We start from the raw sequence: 21,949 nt of genomic DNA, 5'->3' as shown, positions 1-21,949 counted from the left end.
CACTATTTTGGGACCATTCACATTTATACAGCAAACAGTGGTATAAATATGCACTGATTACTGTGTAAATGTGACTGGCAGGGAAGGGGTTAACACTAGGGGCGATCAAGGGGTTAAATGTGTACCCTAGTGAGTGATTATAACTGTAGGGGGAGGGGACTGACTGGGGGAGGTGACCGATCGGTGTCCCTATGTACAAGGGACACGCCATCCGTTCCTCTCCCTGACAGGACATGGATCTCTGTGTTTACTGCTCAGTTAATGGGCAATCGCGAGTGCCCGGCGGACATCGCGGCCTCTGGGCACACGCATCGGGTTCCCAGTGACGTGGCGGGTGTGTGCACGCGCCCCCTTGTGGCTCGGGAAGCTGAGGACATCATATGACGTCCTCCCAGAATGGGAGGCTTATCGTCCCACCGCCATTTGACGGTGGGCGGTAGCCTAGTGGTTAAAGGGGTTGTAAAGGTTTATTTTTATTTTTAAATAACAAACATACCATACCTCCACTGTGCAGTTCATTTTGCACAGGGTGGCCCCAATCCTCGTTTTCTGGGGTCCCTCGGCAGCTGTCTCGGCTCCTCCCCGCAAAAGCTAGCCCCCCTCTGAGAAGCGCTCTCCCAAGGGGGTTAGCTTGCAGACACGCTCCCGTGTGATAACCGCCCCCCCGCCCCCGGCATGCCGTGTCATTGATTTGATTAACAGCAGCGGGAGCCAATGGCTGCACTGCTATCAATCATCCAATGAATAGTTGCCTCAAGCTGGGGGAAAGCATCACGGGATTGCGCCCACGGGGGCTCGGGAGGGCCGGAGAGTGCAAGGGGTTTTTTCACCTTAGTGCATGGGATGCATTAAGGTAAAAAAACACAAAGCTTTACAACCCCTTTAAAACCAGTACCAGATTTTACTCTTAAAGCAGACTTTCACTCAAGCTCATCAGCACTTAAAGGTCTCTTGCACACTATACTGATTCAGTATGAGTGAGTATCAGACATTTCTGGCAGAAACAAAAACATGATGATGGGATGTATATCACTTTTATCATTTTGGATAGAGCAAAGGAAGGTTATAACCCCTGTCAGATTTAGTTTTCCCGCCATCTGTGCCCTACTGTGGAGATTTTCCCTTAATTTCCTGTCCCATAAGCCAAACAGGAAGTGAGAGGAAATACCTGAAAATTAAGGGAATTTCTTAGGGACCCCCAGGCCACCAGAACTAGTGTCTCCATTGGAAGATATTTCATCTATCAGTTTTCTAGGGACAACCCAAATGTTTTTATTTTCTTTCACTTTCAATGATGATAATGGTAAAGAGGAAACATAGAGAGGGTAAATCTCCCTAACAGGGGCACAGAAAGCAATAAAAACTGACAGGTGTTCTAATCCCACTCCACTCTATCAAAAAACGAAAAAAATAAAAATTGCCTTTAGTTTATTTCCTACAAGCCTCCCACCCTCTGCAATCTGAGATGCCAGTTTAAACGAATATATATATATATTTTATATTCCAACCTGCCCCACCTTCTCTTCTGAAGCCTCATATGCACATCACATATGCCAGGGGGCATTCGCTTCAACACAGCAGGTGGAGGAGGATGGACCTGTCAGCGCTTCTTGATGATGTCAGAAAGGAAGATGGTGGTGCAGGGCCCAGCATGCAGCAGCAATTCAGTGGTTTGCAGCAGGACTATGGTAGATTTGCTGGGCATGTGAATGTGTTTTTTGAAGACAATTCAGCAAGCAAGGTAAGAGGGAAAGAATCAAAAATGTACAGGGGGTGAAGAACCTCTTTTAGTCCTTAACTGTAGACTATGTGAAAGGAGTGATTCCAGTGTTTCCAACTAGCAATTGACAGGATAGCTACCAAGCTACTAACCTATTTTTATGGAGTCCCTTCATTGCTAGCCAGACCAGCTTTGTATTGCTGTCTCAATGGCCCTTGCTAGCAAGTGAAATGTTGCTGCTTTCCAGGCTAGCATGGGAGCAATAACATTAGAGGCAGTGGTTCCCTTGCCTGGGTCAATCTGCCCATCTGACATCATCATTAAAGTTAATCTTAAAACAAAAATGTATAGATATTGATTTCTTATTTATGTTGTAGTAGCCAGTGCAGGAAGTTACCAGGTCACAAGTTTTCTGGAAGGGGCAACAGGTCAAAACATGTCCTTTGTTATGATTAGGATTAGGAATGAGCCAAACCTACCTGGGTTTGATTTGAGGCAGGTTGAAGTCAAATGGATCTTAATGTTAATATCACTTCTGGCAATTTTCTGGACTAATAGGCAAGGGAATGTCAAACAAATGGCATTGGGGGCATTGAGTACTGAGGAACTCATGCAAAAAACAAGAATAGAAAAATTGAAAGGTCTCTCCCAAAAATCCACATCGGATCCTTGCCCAAGCATGCAGCCTGGCAGGCCAGGATAGAAGGGGATGTTTTACAAGTGTGCACCCCTCTTCCTGAACCATACCAGGCCACGTGCCCTCCACATGGGGGGTGGAGATAAGCCTCTTCTCCACAACCTTGGCCCAGTTGTTGTGGGGGTTTGTGGGCAAGTGATTATCAGAATCTGGAAGCCTCCTTGAGAAATAAGGGGGCAACCAGATACCACCCCCCCCCCATATAAATAAGTAGGAGGTACATAATCCTATCGTAAGAAAGAGGCAAATAGTCATATCAAATGGCTTCATTCCACACCAATGGACTGCACTGGTTTGCATTGATAAAAATATGACATGTTGCATTCATGCTCAAACTTCCTTAAACACATAGCAATGTGCTGTGGTGCACATTAAAAACATTGCAATAAAATGTAGGGGAAAAAAAGGGGGTCATGGAAACACACTGCCAGTGCATGTGCATTGTGTGTGCACTAATATGTGCTCTACAGTGTGAACAAGCTCAACACAACCACCTGAATTTCTCATCCTGTTTCTAAACTACTTTAAAAAAAAGTGTCTGGTACCTTTGAACGCTAAAGGTAAAACAGACGCGGCCCTACCATTAGCCTAAGTTAGTTTTATTATACACTATTTTAAATTACCCTTCAGGTGTCCAGAAGATGAAGTACCTTTTGTGGGGGATTTAGACTCCTCACCTTCTAATTTATAGTGCCAGATCGGGGAGAAAAATATTGCAACATTAAAAAAACAAAGAATACATTGCTAAACCAAACCACATCTTGTTTGATTCAGTGACGCATCAGTGTTACTAAGTAAAGTATTTCATGGCTGCCACATTGCAAATTAATTTCCAGAGAAACTTTGCCGTTAAGCCATTAAGCCCCCATTTACACCTAGGCGTTTTGTCGCCTGTAGTGTGACGCCGCAGCAGCCCCGAGACGCTGGAGGGATGAAAACACATTGCCCTCTATGGAGATGGTTCACATCTCCACGCCGAACGCCGAACGCCGTACGCCTGAAAAAAAGTCCCGGACCTTTTTTTCAGGCGGCTTTCGGCGTTCGGCATAGGAGATGTGAACCATCTCCATAGAGGGGGTGAGGCTGCATTCACAATCGCGGCGTTTTGTCGCCGCAAATCGCGGTACAAAACGCCGCAATTTGTCACCGCAATTTGCAGGACAAAACGCCACGATTTTGTACGCCTAGGTGTGAATGCAGCCTTACTGTTATAAAATGAGGCAGTATGTCCAGGCCATGCAATAGGCAGAAAATCCTTTATGACTTAGTAGGGGCTAACGCTATTATAAATGTCAGAAATAGTGATTATTGCATGGAGATTTTAAAAACAATATGTTGGAAACAATCGATGGGTAATACTGCCGTTTTATCTATGGAACAGTACAACATTGAACATACCTGACAAATAAAATTGGTCAGTAATGTCTTTTGTCAGCTGAAAATGGGTAACAGGAGTCCAGAACTAACTGCACTCCTGTGACCCATAGGATAAGTATAGCCATATAAGCTTTGACCATACTTCTCCTTTAAGTGCAACCACCCTCTCCTCTGTGTATAGATTTTTTTCTCTACAAGCCACATACCATCGAAAGTGTTTTCTTTTTAAAGTGGTTGTAAACCTCAGATATAAAATATTAACAGAACATATCCCTCTATAGTGTGTCTCAAGAGCACTAAGTGTAATTTCTGTCTGTTGCTTCATTCCTCTGCTATCAGTATGCATCACTTCTGACACCAAGAGAAAAAAGGTGACAGGGGAGGGGCCTCCAGGAGATTGACAGCCTCAGCTCTGTTCCTGTGAGCTGTGGGAAGGGGAGTGTGTCTCCTCCCTCCAATCAGCTCTCAGAACTATCCTCATTGAACTCTGTAGAGTGTAACTTCAGCTCTTTGCCCCCTTTTTTTTCTGTCAAACAAGCTTTATAAATTTAGCACTTTGAACAAATTTAGAGAAGAGATGGCTGCAGAGAGACAGGTACAACCTATGTAGGAGGATTTATTTAATCTCTGCGTATCATCTGAGGCCTATAACTTCACTGGATATATGTAAACTCCCAGTTCTCTCAGGCATGCCTCACCAGTCCTCCAGACTGTGCTTCACTCAACAGCCCTAATGGCTGTGACCAGTTGTGACCAGTTGTCCTTCCTAGTGTCTTTTAGCAGTGTTCTCTCCCACTGTCCTCTCCTTGCTCTCTCATGTGCCTCTCTTCCAGGATCTCTTCTCTCCTCCTGGATGCACCCGAGCCCCAGCCCAAGGTCACCCCCCCCAGACTGGGGAGCTCCCTGTGGGCCCCGACAGCCTCTACACTCTCTCATTCCAGCTCTTCCACCCGACAACTCCTCCCCAGCTGGGCTCACCCTAAGTATTTAAGGAGGCCTGCCCCCTGTCAACCCAATTTGGGGATTGGTCAAGGCTTCTCAAAATACCCCAGGCAGCTCCACCTCGTCTCTCCTTCTCCAGACCAGCACCTTCTAGAAAGAAGAGGGAGGTGACAGTGATGCTACCTGTGAGTCATTCAGCTCTGCCCTGAGCCACTCCCAGCCCAGAATGAAAACAAACAGGCCTAGCAACCAGCTAGGCCTGCCTACATTTTCCTACTCTATCAGACAAATCCTCACTCTAGTACCTACCTAACTAGAGGGTGCTACATATACTGTATATATTATTTATATATAATACATTTTATATATTTGATATTGGCAACAGGGTTACTATAAAGTAAAACTTTTATAAAAGCGATATGGGGATGGCTAATGCCACCACCCTTCAGAAAATGTTTGTTTCCTGACGGTTAAGCTGACCCTTGATTAATACTTTGCTAACCTAAAACAAGAATGCAGTTCAGAAAAGTTTGAATTCTATATACTTACTCTGGTTTAGTACCCAAGGTATTGAATTGATTAGGCCAACAAGATAACTAGTATTTGCAGAATGAGACATCAGCAATGGCAGCCACCATGCTTTATTTGGGAAAGGTTTCCTGTATACAGGAACTGATTGAGGTCAAGCACACCAAACCTTCTGCCTTCTAAAATGCCAGTTTGATAACACAATATTGTGTTCAATTATCCTTGTGCAAACAGCAAAAAAAAAGAAGGATCAGAGACAGTTTGTCCTTCGTTCCCAGTGAAAAATGCTGATGTGTGTTTCTTGCCACCTGAAAATACATGAACCGGCCACATCCACCTCCACAGACAGCCCATTATAATTCTGAGATGCCCACCAGCCCAGCTGCCTTAGTTATTTCAAGGACACTCCAGGGATTCTAAGCACTCTCATGTGGGCTGCAGACAGCACAGGACATCAGTAGAGCGCGGTGTGCGTCCTTCTGTGCTGGAGCCTCTCATGCTGGTGCTGTTAGCTAGACCGTGATCTCAACAGTTGGACAGAATGCAGGAAATAATCAGGAAAAGATTAACATTTGGTCATGGTATTATCCCCAAATAAATGTGTTAATCTGAGCAACACTGACCATTTCAAACTGTCAAATCTTAACTCAGTGTGAATGAACACAGTCAAGTGAATCGGGGGTGTACAGACAAATATTGCAGGAATCCGCCGACTAATTCCGTCTTCAATACAACAACAACAAGGATGTTTGTTCCAAAGTGTATGGGTACCTTAGTGTGAATTCTTTATGGATTTCTTTCTTAAAAACAAGATTTAAAAATCAGTGCTTCGGTAAAACTTGAATTTGTCCAGTCTTTTCCTATGACTGTACACATTATCGTAATAAAAAATAAGGTGGTTTTTCCCTGTAATATTATAGGCATATATTTTATATCATGAATAGGAATAGTCATCTCATACAAATTAATTTACACATTTTTAAAATAGTAATAAATGCCCAGTGTAAAAGAGGTGATCCTATTCGAAGGGCGTTACTTAGAACCTCAACCTTTTTTAACTCCTGTCACCCTTAGGCCTCATTTACACTTGTGGTTGGGGGGCAGCATCAAGGTGCGACAAGAATTGTCCCTGGTGTTGCGTTTGGCAGACAGTCCCGCCTAATGAATTTGACTGATTGGGGGGTATCCCACACCCACCTCACAGTGGTGTGAAATACACAGGGTTGTGCACTCTGGTGTGGGGTTTAACTGCTTGCGGACTGCCTAACGCACATATACAGTACGTTGGCAGAATGCCACGGACAGGCAAAGCAACGTACAGCTACGTTGCTTTGAATCTGATGCCTAGCGGGGGCACGCACGCACACTCGCCGCAGGCTCTGTGACCGTGCCCGGGGGACCCGTGAACTCGATGTGAACCGGTGTCCCGCGATCATGTGACGGAGAGGCAGAACGGGGGGATGCCTGTGTAAACAAGACATTTCCCTGTTCTGCCTAGTGATAGGACACTGATCGTTTGCTCCCTGTTATCGAGAACAGTGATCAGTGACGTATAACATGTAGCCCAGACCCCTCACATTTAGAATCACTCCCTAGGACACACTTAACCTCTTCCTCACCCCCTTCCGGTTAACCCCTTTACTGCCAGTGTAATTTACACAGTAATCAGTGCATTTTTATAGCACTGATCGCTATATAAATGACAATGGTTCCAAAATAGTGTCAAAAGTGTCCGATGTGTCCGCCGTAATATCGCAGTCACGATAAAAATCGCTGATCGCTGCCATTACTAGTAAATTATTATAAAACTGCCATAAAACTATCCCCTATTTTGTAGACGCTATAACTTTTGCGCAAATCAATCAGTATACGCTTATTGCGATTTTTATTTTTACCAAAAATATGTAGAAAAATACATATCGGCCTAAACTGAGGAAAAAAAATGTATATGTATTTTTTGGGGATATTTATTATAGCAATAAGTAAAAAATATGTATTTTTTTTTCAAAACTGTCACTCTTTTTTTGGTTTATAGCGCAAAAAATAAAAATGGCAGACGTGATCAAATGCCACCAAAAGAAAGCTCTATTTGTGGGGGAAAAAAGGACGTAAATTTTGTTTGGGAGCTACGTCGTACGACCACGCAATGGTCAGTTAAATTGACGCAGTGCCGAATCGCAAAAAGTGGCCCGGTCATTTGGCAGCCAAATCTTCCGGGGCTGAAGCGATTAAAGCGGGGGTCACCCAAAAAAAATGTTTTAACATTACATTCAGGCGAGTTGTGATAATGACATTAGGCAGTTTTTTTTTAAATCCTTGCCGTACATACCGTTTTATGTACATTTTCACCGCGGCTTCCGGGTATGTAATCTGCGGGACTGGGCGTTCCTAATTGATTGACATGCTTCCGACCGTCGCATACAGAGCGTCACGACCGTCGCATACAGTTGCCGAAAGAAGCCGGACTGCGAGTCGGCTCTATACGGCGCCTGCACACCGACGTTCGGCTTCTTTCGGCAACTCGTGACGCGCTGTATGTGCCGGTCAGAAGCATGTCAATCATTTAGGAACGCCCAGTCCCGCAGATTATATGCATCGGTTAAATTTAAAACAATATTGCTTTTTTTTTAACCTATGGATAAATAACCGATGGGGCCCAAGCACGATCGGTTTGGTCCGATGAAAACGGTCCATCAGACCGTTCTCATCGGTTTGACCGATCGTGTGTACGCGGCATTAGACGAGGCAAGAAAAATGAGTTCAACGCTTCCGAGCATGCGTCAAATTGTTTCCCAGCTAACATATTGTGATTTAATTTTTTTTTGCCTAAGATACAATTCAGATTTCAGGCATCCCCTGCAACAAAAATAGAATTTTTTGGTGGGATATTTCCAATAGGAACACGTCTAAAGGTAAACCTTAAGCCATGTACACAGACCGTTTTCATCGGACAAACCGATTGTGTGTGGGCCCCATCAGTCTTTTTTCCGTAAAGAAAAATAGAACATGTTTTAAATTTTTTCTATGGATAAAAAAACGATAGAAAAAATCCAATCGTCTGTGTCGAACTCCATCGGACAAAAATCCACGCATGCTCAGAATCAAGTCGACGCATGCGCGAAAGCATTAAACTTAATTTTCAATGCTGTAGTGTTGTACGTCACCGCGTTTTGGCACGATCGGATTTTTGACTGATGGTGTGTAGGCAAGACTGATGAAAGTCAGCTTCATCGGATATCCGACGAAAAAATCCATCGGATTAGATTCCATCAGATATCCGATCATGTGTACAGGGCTTTAGTGTTTGCTTCTGTTTCAGAGGGTGCAATAGTGAAATTCAGATTATTAGCTCCAAATCATGTGATATACTGTCTTTTTGGCATTTAGTAAATTTCTTTGTGCCCGTATTTTCTTTGGCATCAAGTGAGTTTTTCATTCTTCATCTGGTGTCCTGTGCAGGGCTGCCAACCAATAGTAAATTTACTGACAATTTGTAAAAAATAAATATATTTTACAACTGTCTGTAAATATCAGGGGCTGATAATATTTCATATTGTGTTGACTTTTTAGGTGTAAATCAGGAAAATTACATGTTATGGGTATTGTCAGCATTTCCATATTGTGTTTATATGGTTTAAATATCAGTTCTACACAGAATGTGTACTGACCACTCTCCAGAAACATAATTTCCTGCTTGTGTGATTGGCTCACCAATTTTCCCAGTAGTCTGCCTAAGATACAATTCAGATTTCAGGCATCCCCTGCAACAAAAATATATTTTTTTGGTGAGATATTTATTAATAGGAACACGTCTAAGGCCCCGTACACACGAGAGGATCTATCCGCTGGAATTTATCCGCGGACCGGTTTCAGCGGATAGATCCCCTGGTGTGTACAACCCAGCGGATATTTATCTGCGGATTTTTTTCGGCCCGATGGATTTCCTGCGGATCAAAATTTCTTAGCATGCTAAGAAATCTATCCGCTGGAATCCAGTCCAGCGGATTGATCCGCTGGTCTGTACAGACACAGCGGATCAATCCGTCCGATTACATCCCTCGCATGCGTCGTAATGATTTGACGCATGCGTGGAATTCCTTATATTACAGCGTCGCGCACGTCGGCGCGACACGTCACCGCGGAGGGAATTCCGCAGGGATTTTGATCTCATGGTTAGTACAACCATGAGATCAAAATCCGCCAGACCGTTTCCGCGGATCGATCCTCTCGTGTGTACTAGGCCACAAGGGATGCAGGCCCAGCAGCTTTCCTCATTGGTGCCCTGCAGCTTCCACAGCTGACTGATAATTATGAAACCACTCCCATTAGACCCACTCAGCACAGAGGTACAGAGAAACATGCAAGGATTTCTTCAGAATAACAAAAGGTAGGGATCTGCAACAAAGGTTGCTATAACTGTTGCAATGTACATAGATCACCTGGGGGAGGGGATGTTTTTTCTCAACAAAAGTGGAGTAAGGCCGCGTACACACGGTCGGTCAAAACCGATGGAAACGAACTGAAGGACCGTTTCATCGGTCCAAACCGATGGTGTGTGGGCCCCATAGGTCAGTTATCCTTCGGTCAAAATTTTTAGAACTTGCTTCAAAATTGAACCGATGGATGCCTAACCGATGGGTCAAAACCGACGGTTAGTATGCAAAAGCATCAGTTAAAAACCCGCACATGCTCAGAATCAAGTCGACGGATGCTTGGAAGCATTGAACTTCATTTTTCTCACCACATCGTTGTGTTTTACGTCACCGCGTTGGACTAGATAGTTTTTTTAACTGATGGTGTGTAGGCACATCAGACCATCAGTCAGCTTCATCGGACGTTCTCATTGGATGGACTGATCGTGTGTACGCGGCCTAACGCGTTAAGTATTACTTTCAGTGATTTTCTGTGATATTGTATGCTTTGTACACTCAACCTAGTGTGGCCTAGAAGGGCTGAAGTTTCTTAAATTGTTCCAGCCATCTCTGTGTTTATTAAAAGTCAGCAGCTCCAAAAAGTGTAACTTTATACTTTTAATAAACACACCTCGGTTCTCTCCCCCGCCTCTCCCCGGAGCCGGCATCACTAGTGTTGGCACCCAGCTGTGACAGCTTGCGGCTTGTGTTGGCACCCAGCTGTGACAGCTTGCGGCTTGTGCATGCAATGTGTCCCAGAAGATTGCAGGGAGGGGGGGGAGGAGAACTTACGCTCGAGTTAAAGTGGCGCAAGTGAAAGTGGGAGCTGGGTACATGTCAAAACTAGGTACCCGCACCCCCCCCCCCCCAAATAAAAGACATGCCAAATGTGGCATGCCAGGAGGTTAGGAGTCCTTAAAGTGGAAGTTACACTTTTGGGCTATAAGCAGGTTGAGGCAAAGAACAGAGAATACATTCTAACCAATAGCTCCTACAGAGGTAGCAACACAGTAGGTTACCTTTTTACGATGTTTGAAATCAAAGGTGAGCCATCTTATATTATTTAACTGTGTGCACCAAAATCGTCCCTGCAGGCGGCGCTCATACATGAGCAAGGCTTGGCCATCAAGTGGCAGTGACTAATGTGATTAGTGCAATGTTCTTTGTAAACTGTTATAATAATGATGGCACCAATTAGGTAAAATAAAGAAAAATATAAAAGGCAATTTAAGGTAATACTGTATACTCTCTAACAATGGTGTAATCAACATCCAAAGCATTACATCATGGCCACAAAGTGATATAAGGACATTGGTGGGTTTTACGGACTCTACGTGCTCGGCCAGCCAGGATAAGACTCTAGGGAGCAAACAATTTACATTAGGCAAAGAGATCAGAAACATCAGTAACAATTATTTCAGTAAGTCACGCTCAGACCTGAATGAAACGTATTGAAAAAGGTCATTATGGCTACTCATTTATTTGATGTGCCTAGTAATGTCTCCTGCCAGCTTTCCCTGGACTTCTGTTTTTTTCTTAACATGTGGTGAGGTGGTCACAGTCATCCACAGATTGAGAGAATGCACCAGTGACCATGTCTGCTTCCTCCCCCGGCATACAGACATCGCTCTCTATTTTTGCTGATGGATAATCCCACAGAAGCAGCTGACTTCCAGGCACACTAATGCTAGCAGCTGACTAGCAGAAGGACTGATCTTAGATAAAATGCAGACTGAAGCACAGCCAGTCAGCCAGTTCACATCATTAGAAGGTTTTCAGCTGTCAGCCAGATACCATAATCAGGTTCTGTGTGTTTCAATGCCGTTAACTCCTTGTGCTCTGACATCTAGAAATATACAATAGGTCCAGATGTAAGTTTCAAGCTCAAACTACCAGTTGGAACCCCAAGCACAAACTACCGGTTGGAACCCCAAGCACAAACTACTGGTTGGAACCCCAAGCACAAGTTACCGGTTGGAACCCCAAGCACAAGCTACCGGTTGGAACCCCAAGCACAAACTACTGGTTGGAACCCCAAGCACAAGTTACCGGTTGGAACCCCAAGCACAAGCTACCGGTTGGAACCCCAAGCACAAGCTATCGGTTGGAACCCCAAGCACAAACTACCGGTTGGAACCCCAAGCACAAACTACCGGTTGGGACCCCAAGCACAAACTACCAGTTGGAACCCCAAGCACAAACTACCGGTTGGAACCCCAAGCACAAGCTACCGGTGGTAACCCCAAGCACAAACTACCGGTTGGAACCCCAAGCACAAGCTACCGGTTGGAACCCCAAGCACAAGCTATCGGTTGGAACCCCAAGCACAAACTACCGGTTGGAACCCCAAGCACAAACTACCGGTTGGGACCCCAAGCACAAACTACCAGTTGGAACCCCAAGCACAAACTACCGGTTGGAACCCCAAGCACAAGCTACCGGTTGGAACCCCAAGCACAAAATACTGGTTGGAACCCCAAGCACAGGCACCCGGTTGGAACCCCAAGCACAAGCACCCGGTTGGAACCCCAAGCACAAACTACCAGTAGGAACTAGGGTTGCCAACTCATCCCTTTAAAACAGAACACATATTAATTACACAGGTTCTGAGGCTAATTTAATGCAAATAAGGCACCAAGTGAGTTTAATTACCTCCTTAATCAGCCACAGAACCTGTGTAATTAATATGTGTTCTGTTTTAAAGGGATGAGTTGGCAACCCTAGTTGGAACCCCAAGCACAAACTACCGGTTGGAACCCCAAGCACAAACTACCGATTGGAACCCCAAGCACAAACTACCGGTTGGGACCCCAAGCACAAACTACCAGTTGGAACCCCAAGCACAAACTACCGGTTGGAACCCCAAGCACAAGCTACCGGTTGGAACCCCAAGCACAAAATACTGGTTGGAACCCCAAGCACAGGCACCCGGTTGGAACCCCAAGCACAAGCACCCGGTTGGAACCCCAAGCACAAACTACCAGTTGGAACTAGGGTTGCCAACTCATCCCTTTAAAACAGAACACATATTAATTACACAGGTTCTGAGGCTAATTTAATGCAAATAAGGCACCAAGTGAGTTTAATTACCTCCTTAATCAGCCACAGAACCTGTGTAATTAATATGTGTTCTGTTTTAAAGGGATGAGTTGGCAACCCTAGTTGGAACCCCAAGCACAAACTACCGGTTGGAACCCCAAGCACAAACTACCGATTGGAACCCCAAGCACGAGCTACCGGTTGGAACCCCAAACACAAGCTACCGGTTGGAACCTCTCTCTTGGGAATTGGTTACGCAAATCACCTTAGCTATAACCAACATATGTAATAATGGTCATATTCTCTGCAGTTCTGCAGGCAATGCTGGGTTATTTGTCTGCTGTCAGAACAGCTGTGCCAGTTGTTGATTGCAGTGCCTGAGATTGATTACAAAGCTTGCTAGTGAGCGCAATGTCAGATAATGACTGTGATGTATGATGCCGAAGGAATCGCCTGATATTGACTGTGAGGCACAATGCCAATTGCTATATCTGATACTGATTGTGATGCAAGAGGCTGAACCAAATAGTACATACAGGTGGGATTTCAGCTTAGACCACTGTTATGATACCTAAACTGTACTACTGACCCTTTACATACAATTTGCCGGATTCAGAAAGCACTTACGCCGACGTATCTTCTGATACGCTGCGTAAGTGCACTGATGCGCCGTCGTATCTATGCGCCTGATGCTTGAAATAAGATACGCCTGAATTTTGTCTCCATCCGATCGACGTAAGTCTCCTACGCCGTCGTATCTTGGGCGCATATTTACGCTGGCCGCAAGGGGTGCTTCCATTGATTTACACGTTGAATATGCAAATGACCGAGATACGCCGATTCACGAAACGTACTTGCGCCCGTCGCATGAGTATACGCCGTTTGCGTAAGGCGTACGTCCGGCATAAAGTTAAAACACCTATAGGGAGGCGCAACCCATGCAAAGGTATGGACGACGGAACATCCGTCATATTTTACGTTGTTTACGTAAGTTGTACGTGAATGGGGCTGGGCGTAGGTTACGCTCACATTGTAGGCATTGAGCCGTCGTATCTTAGGGCGTAAATTCGACGTGATTCTGAGCATGCATGCGCCGTTCGTTCGGCCCGTCATTTGCATGGGGTCAAGCTTCATTTAAATGGATCACGCCCACTACCTTCCTACTTTGAATTAGGCGGGCTTACGCCGGGCAATTTACGTTACGCTGGCGCAACGTAGGGAGCGAGTGCTTTGTGAATACTGCTCTTGCCTCTCAGAGTTACGTCGGCGTAGCGCATATGAGATGCGCTACGCCGGCACAAAGATGCGCCGCTCTACGTGAATCCGGGCCTTTATTTTTTGCTCCATTCTTGCTAAATTACATAGAAATACAATGACCAGGAACTTTGTGGTCTGTGCAGAAATAGTGAGCGTAAAGGGAATAAAATAGCATTCTTACAGTCATTTGCGTTGTTTATTGGGGGATATAACTTGGTTGGGGGGAAAGGGAATATAGGATGCCCATAGATTGCTTTGCCATTATATTTAAAGAACTTAGTAGAATAGATTGAGCCTTGAAGAACTGATGAACTCTAATATTTACAGTCACTTCTCCTGCATAACCCATGCAGACTATTGCTCCTCCTCTGCATCAACTCCTGCAGACTGTTGCTCCCAGGACTTCTCTCCTCCTGCACAAAACTTCCAGTGTAAACTATTAGTCTTCCTGTCCCATCATATTCACTTTACATAAGACATCACTCTGAATAATCTACTAGGCCAGAGGTCTGCAGAACCTCTTCCCGGCAGCCTAGAAATTTAGCAGCTTGTATTAGTTGGTGGACTACTGATCCCAGCTAGCCCAACTTGCAAATCCTGCGCCCGCAGGCCACATCAATTTGACACAAACCCCACAGTCTCTCCTCTGGCGCACCCCCCCCCCCAGATGGGGATGGGGTCCTTGCTGCTATCTAGCACTCCATTCTCCACGTCTCCCTGCCGACAACTCCCCTCCAATGGGCTGGACCTGAGCTTATATGGAAGGCCTGCCCCCTGCCAATTCCAAGTGGGGATTGGTCAGGGCTCCTCACTTGAGCTTCCTGTCACTCCAGTCCTGTGCCCTGTACCTCTTCCAGAACATTCTCCCTGGAAGCAGGGGAAGCGCCCCAGAACTAAAGCACAGGTGGTCACACCCACTGCTACACTAACCACTCCCTGCCCCCAGATCAAAACAAGCAGGCCTAGCATGCAGCATACGCCTGCCTAAATGTACCTGTGTTGGCAGCTACCTCACAAAAATCCTCACTCTAGCACCTACCTATGGTAGAGGGTGCTACACTAAATTGCTGCATGTAAAATTTATAAGCCAATATAAAGTATTGGTAGTGGTAAAAAAAAGCCCTTGTGGGTTTAACTTATCTTTTTTTTTGGTTAATTTTTCATTAAGGGGTCGTGGCAGGGGGCGTGTCCTATGCCTATATACTTTTGCTAGTAGGTGCCCCTCATTCCCATCTCAAAAGTTGGGAGGTATGATAATTGGCACTTCCATAAATCTTGCCAGTGCACCACAATGAATGTGTGTTTTAGTGCACCGCAATGTCAACCATCTGTGCATTGCAGTGCAGTAAAAATAAAATAAAATATGAAAGTCCTTTAAAAACTGCATTATGGTGCATCGGGAGTCCACTCAAAATAAATGGGCTTTGCCAGAATGAACTGGAAAAGCCTGACTCGAAAACCAACACCCTCTCCCCCTATTCATACTTCAGAAGGCCCCAGTCATTTTACATGGTCAAAACAAACAAAATAACAATACTTCAAAAGATTCTATCCTCAGTTATTTCCGCTAACATTGATTCTCAAAAGATCTAAGCATATCTCTTACCTTCAGTATAGGTAGGGAAGTGGCTGATAAGGAGAATCATTATACTCCTTCCAATGCCTACTCAAGAGCACTGCAGAGCCACACCATCCTGTTTATGATATCAGTGGCATTCTGATAACCGAGCATTGACACTCTCCACTAATTCCAGAAGTTTTGGGTTCCTGTGAAATTTGTTTATATAGTAGAAAATTGTAGAGCATAATTTCATAAGAGTGTACATTATTTAAGCAGCATTTAATGGTAGGGTCTCTTTTATGAGCTGCATTTTAATGTATTTACTTATGCCTACAATGTCCCAATAATAACAGCATAGATTATTTATAACATAAGTCAACTGAATGCATTGATGTTTTTTTTTTTAGGTACTTATATAGCACTGTCAATTTATACAGCGCTTTACATATGTATTATACAATCACATCAGTCTCTGCCCTCAAGGAGCTTACAATCTAAGGTCCGTAACTCACATTCATACATACACATACTAGGGACAATTTAGACAGCAGCCAATTAACCTACCACCAAGTAGGTGGCAGCAGTGGAGTCAAGGCTTGGGTGTTCTTCCCCAGCAGCCAATCAGGAGGGTTGGGCCTCGCTGTACATGCTGGGGGAGGGTATTTATGGGGCAGACGCCATTGGTTCTGGGTCTTCTTCTTCGAGTGCGGCATCCACCTTTAGGGTGTGTGCACCACGGCGCCCTGGCGTTATGGCCTACCGGGGGGTGCGTGCCGTGCGGAATTCCTGGTTCCGGGACCATGTTGGTCCGGGAACAATTGAGCTGTGGCAGGGAGTCCACTGGTCGACTGGGTTCCCAATCCTGAAGATCCCAAGCGTCATAACTGTTCAGTGGGGAGTCCATCTGAGGAGAGCTAAAGAGAGGCTTGCTATCCAATAGGGTCTCGACAAACCACCAGGGATTCAGGTATCTGGACACTGGGAGGCTGGTCACCTGTCAGTCGGTACCTGAAAGTAACCTGAAGGAGATCCAGGCGTAATTCTACCAAGGAGGTTCATCTCCGTAACCACAATCAGGAGGGCCTGTGGCAGAGGTTTCTCTCTGAATCCATTCCAGGAGGGTCTGTGGCAGAGACTTTTCCTAAAAAGGTTCCAGTTCATTCCAGGAGGGTCTGTGGCAGAGACTTTTCCTAAAAAGGTTCCAGTTTATTCCAGGAGGGTCTGTGGCAGAGACTTTTCCTTAAAAGTTTGAGCGATATCCTGGCTGCCAGGCCGGTGAGAGAGGCCTGTCCAGGTATGCTATTCCCACTCAAGCAGGAGTGGCGCAAGAAGTGTTACACGTGGGAGCAGGATTGTTTCCCTATTGCTACGCCTATATTTGCTATTCTTCTTTTCCTTTCAACTCTACCTTCCTCACCACAAGTTTTATTGTTTTTACCCGGCTGGGTAATAAAGAGCACAGCAATAGACACCTGTCGTGGACATTCCGTTACTACTGCTATATGCACCATACACCCATACAAGACGGCGGAGGAGCCATGAGGTAACGTGCCACCCAAAACAAACCAGCAGCTTTTTCGGGGGTAGTGCTACACTTACATATGCAACTTGATTTGCTAACTGTAAAATATCTTCTGTCTTCTCTCTTGCACAGTAAGGACAGTCTGGCCCCAGTAAGACCACCTACTGTACATTTCACAGACTCCAGGACCTGTCTGGAGCACGTCAGTAATATTAGCACAAAGAATTTAAGCTGGCACACATGGTGTGATCCTTCCAGGGGTATAGGGTCACTGTCTGTTTTGACCACACACTTTGACCAAGAGAATTAGATATTTTAGATGTCCTATGGGCCTTCTATACTGATTTGAACAAGGAAACAAATATAGTTCCAATTCAGCTGCACATACCATAATTATCATATAACATTTAAATAATGCTAGAGACGGTGCTAAAGCATTACATACCACAGTCAATATCAGGCAAACAAGTATCATATAGTTAGTAAAAAAAATGTAGAATGCACATAAGCATACTTTGTAGAGAGAATGTGGATGCTGCAACCATAAATAGAGCTTCTTAACAAAAACTCAAATATACTAGTAAGAAGAAAATAAAGTGCAGCATACCACAATGTTAATATTTTAGTTTTAATATTCTAGTTTAGAAAGGTTACATCGCAATGCACATATGCATACGTACAGCGGATCTGGCCATCTACTTTACTAAATTTAACAGAGAAATATTCTAATCTTAATAAAAGCAATCAATTAGATTGGCATGATGGGGAGATCAAATATAGCAATACAAAGTAAAAAATACAAATTATTATAATGCCAGAAAGAAAGCACATTGGCATGTGGACACCTGGAAGCAAGTGGAGGTGGACTTATCTAACAATGTTTCTGGGTAGGAACCCCTTTCTAATTTCTGACCACAAGGCTGATCACCACAGATAAGAACCCCTTTCTCAATTCAGACCTCAAGTGTGATCACCACAAATAAGAACCCCTTTCTCAATTCAGACCACAAGTGTGATCACCACAGATAAGAACCCCTCTCTCAATTCAGACCACAAGGGTGATCACCACAGATAAGAACCCCTTTCTCAATTCAGACCACAAGTGTGATCACCACAGATAAGAACCCCTTTCTCAATTCAGACCACAAGGGTGATCACCACAGATAAGAACCCCTTTTTCAATTCAGACTACAAGTGTGATCACCACAGGTATTTAAATGTGCCATAATGGTGGCAATAGTCTTTGCCATGTACTGCTCTTATGGATCTCAACATCATGGGACTTTATAACTTATGTGATTTAGATCTCATTATGTCTTTGTTTAGCTTAGTGGGCTAGATGGTGAGATCTGCTGTTTATACAGTGCCTTGCAAAAGTATTCACCCCCCTTGGCATTTTTCGTGTTTTGTTGCCTCACAATCTGGAATTAACATGGATTGTTTGAGGATTTGCATCAATTAATTTACAGAACATGCCCACAACTTTGAAGATTTATTTTTATTATTTTTGTCAAGCAAACAACAAATAGGACAAAATAGCAGAAAAAGTCAATGTGCATAACTATTCACCCCCCCCTAAAGTCAATACTTTGTAGAGCCACCTTTTGTGGCTATCACAGCTTCAAGTCGCTTTGGATAAGTCTCTATAAACTTGCCCAATCTTACCACTGGGATTTTTGCCCATTCCTCCCTGAAAAACTGCTCCAGCTACTTCAAGTTGGATGGTTTGCGCTTGTGAACAGCAATCTTTAAGGCCCCGTACACACGACCAAACATGTATGCTGAAACTGGTCCGCGGGCCAGTTTCGGCATACATGTTCGGTCGTGTGTAGGCGCGAGCGGGCCGAATTCCAGCAAACATTTGCCCGCCGGGCCTTTTCCCAGCAGACAAATATTCCTGGACGTGTTTTAAAACCGTCCACTGGAATCCTGCCCGCTCGGACATGTACGGTCGTCAGTACAGACCTACCGTACATGTCCGAGGGCCCGCCGTCCCTCGCATGCGTCGAATGACTTCGATGCATGCGTGGAAGCCTTTAAATGGCAGGCCCGCCCACGTCGCCGCGTCATCGTCGCGGCGACGACGCGGACACGCCCCGCGTATTGTTTACGCGCGGACTTCTGTACGATGGTTAGTACAACCATCGTACAGAAGCCCTCTGGCAGGCATGTACGGTGAAAACGGTCCGACGGACCGGTTTCATCGTACATGTTTGCTCGTGTGTACCGGGCCTAAGTCTGACCACAGATTTTCTATTGGATTGAGGTCTGGGCTTTAACTTGGCCATTCCAACACATTTACATGCTTCCACTTATACTACTCAAGTGTTGCTTTAGCAGTGTGTTTGGGGGTCATTGTCCTGCTGGAAGCTGAACCTCCATTCTAGCCTCAAATCACACACAGAGTGGTACAGGTTGTGCTCAAGAATATCCCTGCCCCCTATCCAGATTTCCCTCAACTCTGACCAGTTTCCCAGTCCCGACTACTGAAAAACATCCCCACAGCATGATTCTGCCACCACCGTGTTTCACTGTGGGGATGGTGTTCTTGGGGTGATGTGATGTGTTGGGTTTGCGCCAGACATAGCGTTTTCTTTGATGGCCAAAAAGTAAAATTGTAGTCTCATCAAACCAGAGCACCTTCCTCCATACATTTTGGGAGTCTCCCACATGCCTTTTCGCAAACTCAAAACGTGCCATTTTGTTTTTGCTAAAAGTAATGGCTTTCTTCTGGCCACTCTGCCATAAAGCCCAAGTCTAGCGTACGGCTTTTTGTCGTCCTATGTACAGATACTCCAGTGTCTGCTGTGGAACTCTGCAGCTCCTCCAGGGTTACCTTAGGTCTCTGTGCTGCCTCTCTGATTAATGCCCTTCTTGCCCGCTCCGTGAGTTTTGGTGTGCGTCCGTCTCTTGGCAGGTTTGCTGTTGTGCCATGTTCTTTCCATTTGATTATGATAGATTTGATGGCGCTCCTAGGGACCATCAAAGATTTGGATTTGTTTTATAACCTAACCCTGACTTGTACTTCTCAACAACATTGTTCCTTACTTGTTTGGAGAGTTCCTTGGTCTTCATGACAGTGTTTGGTTAGTGGTGCCTCTTGCTTACGTGTTTCAGCCTCTGGAGCCTTTCAAAAAGGTGTGTATATGTAATAACAGATCATGTGACACTTGCACACAGGTGGACATCATTTCATGTGACTTCTGAAGGTAATTGGTTGCACCAGAGCTTTTTATGGGCTTCATAACAAAGGGGTGAATACATACGCACGTGCCAATTATAATTTTTTTTTATTTCTGAAAAATTGTTTTATGTATATATTTTTCTAGTTTTACTTCACCGACTTAGGCCCCGTACACACGACCGGATCGATCTGCTGAAAACGCCGGACCGTTTTCAGCGGATAGATCCGCTGCGACCGCTGCCGGATTTCTGTCTGATGGTTGTGCACACCATCAGACAGAAATCCGCGCGTAAACAATACGCGGGGCGTGGCCATGCCGTCGCCGCGACGATGACGCGGCGACGTGGGCGGCCCTGGAAGTTCAAAGCTTCCACGCATGCGTCAAATCAGTACGACGCATGCTAGGGATGGCGGTCGGTCGGACGTGTCCGGTGAGTCTGTACAGATGACCGAATACGTCCGATGGACAGGTTTCCAGCGGACAGATTTCTTAGCATGCTAAGAAATTTTTATCCGCTGGAAACTGTCCAACAATTGTCCGCTGGGGCCTACACACGACCGGATCTGTCCGCTGGAACTGGTCCGGCGGACCAGTTTCAGCAGATCGATCCGGTCGTGTGTACGGGGCCTTAGACTATTGTGTTTTGATCCATCCCATATAATTCAGATTAAAAAAACATTGAACTAAAGGCTGTAACGTAACAAAATAGGTAAAAATCCGGGGGGGTGAATACTTTTGCATGACACTGTACCCATGTGTGTATTGTGATTTATACATTCTGTACTATGAGATTGATTATACATTTAAATTTTGTATACACTACATACTGTATATAGTGTTCTGTCTTTTATTTACATACTATAAAACTATTGTACCCCATAGTCAATATTAAGCTTAGTATATCAAAGCATCAGTCATTACTATCAAGCATACCAGTCAGCACTGGACACAACAGCAAGTAGTCTACATTGTCTCAGATGGTGTATTACCAGAAATTGTTCTTTCAAATTAGACATGATAGCCTTGACCCATTAAGCTTTAATAGAGTGCTAAACAACACTGAAGGCATGCTAAAATGACATGATAATATTGACTGAGAGGCCACTTTAGAATGCTTTATGCTCCTCATTGTGATGTTTCAGTAATTGCCAACCATGTCTTCACTCATTCAAGGACACCTGCAGTTAAAGAATTATGGGGACTCCATTGACCCTCATCTAAGAATATTTGCTACCTGAATGGTCTCAGCCATAAAGACATTCTGAGTCACTGACCCAGAACAAGCAAACAGATTAGAAAGTGAAGTCAAAACTCCTGATCTGCATACTTTTTTCCAGGTCAGTGGTTCTGAAAGTATTGAAGCTATTGGACATGACTACTAGACAGCTATAATTTTTAGTAGAGGTCAGCAGTGGCAGACTTTAAATCCTTTCAGTATATGTTTCCTTTAACAGAGAAAAGGGATGGTTTATATACTAGAAAAATTCTGGTAAAGGAAAACCTAGTTTTTGGTTTAGTCAGGCCCCGTACACACGACAGAGGAACTCGACGTGCTTGGCACGTCGAGTTCCTCGTCGAGTTTTGGGATGAAGCCGCCGAGGAGCTCGGCGGGCCGGCTTCTCCCATAGAAGAGCGAGGACAACGAGAAAATAGAGAACATGTTCTCTATTTTCTCGTCGAGTTCCTCGGCGGCTCCATCGAGCCAAAAC

Source organism: Rana temporaria, chromosome 4, assembly GCF_905171775.1.
Source record: "Rana temporaria chromosome 4, aRanTem1.1, whole genome shotgun sequence".
Lineage (NCBI taxonomy): Eukaryota > Metazoa > Chordata > Amphibia > Anura > Ranidae > Rana > Rana temporaria.
Note: the sequence above shows the minus strand (reverse complement) of the source record.